Here is a 7,310-nt window from a genome sequence, read left to right on the forward strand (position 1 = left end):
GCTGTATAGCAAAGTGAATCAGCCACATGAATACATCCCCTCTTCCTTGATTGCCTTCCCATTTAGGAAGGAAGGCCACCCAGAGCATTGAGGAGAGTTCCCTGTGCTATACAGTCGGTTCTTATAGGTTGTCTGCTTTTTACATAGTAGCTGCGGTTCATGGGATCACAAATAGTCGGACACCACTGAGCAATTGAATTGAACTGAATGTATATAGGTCAGTCCCAATCTTCCAATCCAAAAAATATGGAATGCTTCACGAATTTGAGTGTCGTCCTTGTGCGGGGGCCATACAATTTTTTTCTGTATCATTCCAATTTTAGTATATGTGCTAGTGAAGCGAGCCCTGTGCTGGCTTGTTTTACTTTAATTTCCTCAAAAGTTAGATGCAAATGTCAGCTTGTTTCTTTCAGGTTTGGCCCTCTGAGGGTTAGGTTTCAGGATTCTCTGTTCTGCTGTTACTTATCACTCACCCACCTGCTTTGGGTATTCTCTTCTCTGTTGCAATCTTTTTTTACCCTGTGACTTTACATCTTTTAAAGTTTCCTTCATTGCCATTTTAGAGGAGTTATGAGAGGGAATGGTGGTAAATTTATGTTTTAATTTATCAGTTTAACTAGAATTTCCCACTACATTTTTCAGTGAAAAATGAAAAGGATTTAGGATTAGGTGACATTTTCATAAAGATGAGCACAACATGGGAAAATCCTCTTTAATGATCATGAAGATATGTATACATGTGGCAGATTCACTTTGCTATACAGCAGGAGGAGAAGGGGATGACAGAGGATGAGATGGTTAGATGGCATCACCAACTCAATGGACATGGGTTTGAGTAAACTCCAGGAACTGGTGAGGGACAGCCTGGTGCACTGCAGTCCATAGGGTCGAAAAGAGTCAGACATAACTGAACCAATCATGAAGATGGTGAATGGTCTTATTGTTGTGTTGGGATAATAAAATACAATGTTTCAGTAAACTGTCCTTTTTATGTGAAAAGGTATTCTAGTTCTAGTAGGTTTATAGGAATTTGATGGCATTTGCAAAAAATCCCCAAGCCAAACTCATAATGAGGGCTTGTCTACCTGAAGTGAGGAGAAGCCAAGAAAAGCAAAACATCTCTAAAAATTATCCTTTCATATATATTAAATGTAGAAAAAATGACTCAAGGGCATGGTCACTAGCACGTTCATCCCAGAGTGGGCACTCAGATGGCAGATCATTTTGCTCCTTCTGGGAGGAGCTGTTTGCTAGGAGTTTGTTGAATTCAAAAAGAAAGTGAAAGGAGTCATGGCTAGAAAAACAGATGATAAAGTGTAGATGAAATTTTGTTTCCCCTTAACAATCAACAGCAACCAATATCTAGAGCAGTGGCCTTTACCTTTTTAGACAGCTTACTTAAAAATAGTTATGTGTGCTTTGTTACCCAGTTGTGTCTGATGCTTTGCAAGCCTATGGACTGCAGCCTGCCAGGCCCCTCTGTCCATGGAATTCTCCAGGCCAGAATATTGGAGTGGGTTGCCATTTCCTTCTCCAGGGGATCTTCCTGACCCAAGGATTGAATCTGGGTCTCCTACATTGCAGATAGATTCTTTATCATGTGAGCCACGAGGGGAGCCAAAAAATCATTAATATAAACCTAAATGGGGAAAGAATTTGAAAAAAGAATAGATACATATATACCCATAACTGAATCACTGCTACACACCTGAAACTATCACAACATTGTTAATCAACTATAATATAAAATAAAGTTAAAAACTAGTTAATATAAGCACATATTAAAAAGTCAAGTAGTGCTAAATAGTTAAAAATATATGCCCTTCAGCACTTATACCGTTCTTAGCTACTTCTTCTGATATTTACATGTGTATTTCAAGAAATATATATATATATAATCATTAGATTCATTCTTTTTAGGTATTATTAATTGACTTCTGTGTTAGTCCAGACTCTCCAAGAGGCAGACACAAAAGAGAAAACTTTATTCCAGGACATGCCTGTGAGGAAAAATGCAAAGGGACCTGGGAGAAGCTTGGGAAATGCTGTTAGACTGCCTGCAAATCTTACTGAGTCAAGAGACAGGGAAGGGGAGAAGATGGGGTAGAGTCACCTTAGATCACAGAGCAGCCCTAAGGAAAGGCCAGCAAGCCCAATGAGGAGTCCTCGAGTCACAGTCACCCTTTGGAGGGATGCCCTATCTCCCAGTCATTGGCTGGGAGCAGCCCATGGGAAGAGTGACCTCCACATAGCTATAGTGGTCAATTTCAAAGTGCAGCGACTAGACCCACTGGGTAGACATGCTCCCTTCATCTAGAGGTCTGAGAGGGGGACAGTCCCATGCCTGTCAACCACTTCCAATGCAAAAGGTGAAGATCTTAGCTCCCTTACACAGAGCTCCTTCCCTCTTTTCTTCCCTCCAATAAATTTATATTCCAGTTATGATTAAATCCATATTCAGCGCTTTTAGCTTCCCTGGTGCCTTAGATGGTAAAGAATCTGCCTGCAATGCAGACCTGGAGCTTCCCAGGTGGCGCTAGTTGTAAATAATGCAATGCAAGAGACTCAGGCAGATGAGGGTTCCATCCCTGGGATGGGAAGATCGCCTGGAGGAGGGCAGGGCAACCCACTTCAGTATTCTTGCCTGGGAAATCCCATAGACAGAGGAACCTGGTAGGCTGCAGTTCATAGGGTGCCCAGAGTTGGACGTGACTGAAGTGACTTAGCATGCACACAGGGCTTTCATTTTTTAAAAAATATTTATTTATTTATTTGGCTGCACTGGGTCTTTATTGTGGCATGAGGGATCTTTAGTAGCGGCATTTGAACTCCTGGTTGTGTCATGTGGGATCTAGTTCCCTGACCAGGGATGGAATGCAGGCCCCCTGCATTGGGAAGACAGAGTCTTAGTCACTGGACCAGCAGGGAAGTCCTCAGTGCTTTCATTATAATGATTACATATGATTTTGCCCCTAGCTGAGTCAGATAATGCATTATAGTTATAGTATATTTATATGTTTTGCTTTTCCTAGAAATAATAATTAGGCCTCCCTCATGGCTCAGTGGTAAAGAATCCACCTGCTAATGCAGGAGACTTGGATTTGATCCCTGGGTCGGGAATATCCCCTGGAGAAGAAAGTGGCAACCCACTCTAGTATTCCTGCCTGGGAAATCCCATGGACAGAGAGAGCCTGGTGGGCTACAGTCCATGGCGTCGCAAAAGAGTCAGACATGACTTAGAGACTAAACAGAAGCAGAGATAACAATTGCTTCATTTTTTCCTACTTGCTTAGTTATTGAACTTATGGCTCAAGTTTCTCACAATTCCTAACAGGTTTGTAAAATACCTCTTACTATATATTTCCACATAGTAAACTTAGCAAATGCTAAGCTCAGCCATGAGATGGTAAATGTTTAACAGCTAGCTCTCCCAGAATGGGAGGATTCCAAAATCTGATTTTTTGATTTTCACCTTATCCTGTACATACTGTAAATACCTGTCTTCTGTAAATACTCCCACAATGTATTTCATGCTATTGGTGTGATATCACTGAATGAAGAGTTGGGAAGAGAAGCACACAGCCAATAAGAACACCCCACAAAATATGACCAGAGGGTTACTGGAAAGAAAACGTGTGAATCTGATAGCTTCCATAAGTATTAAAAATTAATTTTATAATTTTATTTGCCTTTAAATTCCTTTAAATTTATTCTAATTCTGTTATGAATGCATTTTACCATAAACAATTTACCTTAGGTTTTCATGTTTGAACATCTGTTGTCCTTGAGAACACTGTGAAAATGACAATAAATGTAGTGTTTCTAATACTAACAAGATTGCCGGGAGAAATATCAATAACCTCAGATACGCAGATGACACCACCCTCATGGCAGAAAGCGAAGAAGAACTAAAGAGCCTCTTGATGAAAGTGAAAGAGGAGAGTGAAAAAGTTGGCTTAAAGCTTAACATTTAGAAAACTAAGATCATGGCATCCAGTCCCATCACTTTATGGGAAATAGACGGGGAAACAGTGGCTGACTTTATATTTTTGGGCTCCCAAATCACTGCAGATGGTGATTGCAGCCATGAAATTAAAAGACACTTACTCCTTAAAAGGAAAGTTATGACCAACTTAGACAGCATATTAAAAAGCAGAGACATTACTTTGCCAACAAAGGTTTGTCAAGTCAAGGCTATGGTTTTTCCAGTAGTCATGTATGGATGTGAGAGTTGGACTATAAAGAAAGCTGAGCACCAAAGAATTGATGCTTTTGAACTGTGTTGTTGGAGAAGACTCTTCAGAGTCCCTTAGACTGCAAGGAGATCCAACCGCTCAATCCTAAGGAAATCAGTCCTGAATATCCATTGGAAGGACTGATGCTGAAGCTGAAGCTCCAGTGCTTTGGCCACTGATGTGAAGAACTGATTTATAGGAAAAGACCCTGATGCTGGGAAAGATTGAAGGTGGGAGGAGAAGGGGAGGACAGAGGATGAGACAGTTGGATGGCATCACTGACTCAATGGACATGAGTTTGAGCAAGCGCTGGGAGTTGGTGGTGAACAGGGAAGTCTGGCGTGCTGCAATTTGTGGGGTTGCAAAGAGTCAGGCATGACTGAGAGACTGAACTGAACTGGGAGGTGCTATGAAAGAAATATAATACAGTGACAAATGACAGTATAAAGAGGCTAATTCAGATGAGATGGTCATTGAAGCTGAGGTCTGAATGATGCCTCAGCTGCTTTTCCAAATGCTTCTTTTGACAAGAAGAATTTTTTTTAACCACACCACATGGCATGCAGGATCTTAGTTCCCCAACCAGGAATTGAACCCATGCCCCCTGCTATGGAAACACAGAGTCCAAACCACTGGACTGCCAGGGAATTCTTAAGGAGCGTTTTTCAAAATAAAATTGGCTCAGATAGAAAAGCATCTGCCTGCAATGCATGAGACCCAGGTTCAATCCCTGGGCCGGGCAGATCCCCTGGAGATGGAAAGGGCAACCCACTCCAGTATTCTTGCCTGGAAAATTCCATGGATGGAGGAGCCTGGTGGGCTATAGTCCATGGGGTTGCAAAGAGTTGAAGACGACTAAGCGACTTCACTTTCACTTTTTTTTCAATGCTTATTTAAAATATTGGTCTTCAACACAGTGAAATGTTTAATATTTCTTTTCCCTATTGCTCTGTCTAGAGAAAAGCATTAATGGATGAATCCCAGCCATACTTCACCGGCTGCTTTATAGGTATTAATCTATGATCTTCAGACTCCAGTTGAATTTAAAATCATGAGAATAATAAGAGATGAGGTCAGAGAGTCAACAGGTGGCCAGATTGGGAAGGGTTTACTCTGAGACAACAGAGGAAGGCTCTGAACATAATCAGTCTTATGTTTAAAAAGATGACTTCGCCTTCTAGGAGATAGTGTAGAAGGCTCAGGAAGAAGCAGGAACGCTTAAGAGGCTATTGGAATGATCCAGGCAAGGCAAAATGATGACTGGAAGCAGAGAAGTGGCAGGACAAGTGGTGAGAAGTGGTTGAATAGTGGATGTGGTTTGTGTGGCAAGTGGACAGGATTTATTGATGGCTTATATATGAAGATGGAAAATGATAAGGATAACTCCAAGGATTTTAGCCTGGGAAGATAGAAGGATGAAGTTGCCTATCTACTGTGACAGGGAGGACTATCAGAAAAGCAGGTTTGGGAAAGAATATTGAGAGTTTGATGTTGGGAATGTCAAACTTGACATGTTTTATAGGCATTATATACTTTATTAATTGCCAAAATAATTCTGAAAGTAAGTGTTGGTTGTCAATTTCATTTTACAGATGAAGAATCCAAAGTTGAGAGAATTTAAGTAAATTGCCCACCTTCACACACTAGTAAATGTCAGAGACAAATTAGACCCCAAGTCTTATGGAACCTAAAATTGGGGTTCATCCCACTACTACCAAACTGTGCTTACCTATTTGTACAAACTATTTTTCCTCTTATTCTCTACCACCTAGAATTTTTCTGAGTTGCTTTCTATACACATTTTAAAAAATAACTTTCCACAGTCATCAAGGCAGTATGGTACTGGCACAAAGACAGAAATATAGATCAATGGAACAAAATAGAAAGCCCAGAGATAAATCCACGTACCTATGGACACCTTATCTTTGACAAAGGAGGCAAGAATATACAATGGAGAAAAGACAATCTCTTTAACAAATGGTGCTGGCAAAACTGGTCAACCACTTGTAAAAGAATGAAACTAGAACGTTTTCTAACACCATACACAAAAATAAACTCAAAATGGATTAAATATCAAAACGTAAGACCACAAACTATTAAACTCCTAGAGGAAAACATAGGCAAAACACTTTTCGACTTAAACCATAGCAGGATCCTCTATGACCCACCTCCCAGAATATTGGAAATAAAAGCAAAAATAAACAAATGGGACCCAATTAAAATTAAAAGCTTCTGCACAACAAAGGAAACTATAAGCAAGGTGGAAAGACAGCCTTCAGAATGGGAGAAAATAATAGCAAACAAAGCAATGGGCAAAGAATTAATTTCAAAAATATACAAGCAACTCCTGCAGTTCAATTCAAGAAAAATAAAAGACCCAATCAAAAAGTGGGCCAAAGAACTAAACAGACATTTCTCCAAAGAAGACATACGGATGGCTAACAAACACATGAAAAGGTGCTCAACATCACTCATTATCAGAGAAATGCAAGTCAAAACCACAATGAAATACCATTTCACGCCAGTCAGAATGGCTGCTATCCAAAAGTCTACAAGCAATAAATGGTGGAGAGGGTGTGGAGAAAAGGGAACCCTCTTACACTGTTGGTGGGAATGCAAGCTAGTACAGCCACTGTGGAGAACAGTGTGGAGATTCCTTAAAAAACTGGAAATAGAACTGCCATATGACCTAACAATCCCACTGCTGGGCATAACACTGAGGAAATCAGAATTGAAAGAGACACGTGTACCCCAATGTTCATTGCAGCACTGTTTATAATAGCCAGGACATGAAGCAACCTAGATGTCCATCAGTAGATGAATGGATAAGAAAGCTGTGGTACATATACACAATGGAATATTACTCAGCTGTTAAAAATAATACATTTGAATCAGTTCTAGTGAGGTGGATGAAACTGGAGCCTATTATACAGAGTGAAGCCAGAAAGAAAAACACCAATACAGTATTCTAACACACATATATGGAATTTAGAAAGATGGTAATGATAACCCTGTATGCGAGACAGCAGAAGAGACACATGTATTGAACAGTCTTTTGGACTCTGTGGGAGAGGG

General features: G+C 40.4%; 1 non-coding gene across 1 annotated transcript; it reads right to left on the reverse strand.

The window, feature by feature from the left end:
- Positions 1-240: 240 nt before the first annotated feature.
- On the reverse strand, positions 241-347 carry LOC128050147 (U6 spliceosomal RNA). The gene has a single exon (XR_008199656.1). It is a non-coding gene; the product is annotated as a U6 spliceosomal RNA (small nuclear RNA).
- Between the last annotated feature and the right edge of the window lie 6,963 nt (positions 348-7,310).

This window comes from Budorcas taxicolor, chromosome 6 (genome assembly GCF_023091745.1).
Source record: "Budorcas taxicolor isolate Tak-1 chromosome 6, Takin1.1, whole genome shotgun sequence".
NCBI lineage: Eukaryota > Metazoa > Chordata > Mammalia > Artiodactyla > Bovidae > Budorcas > Budorcas taxicolor.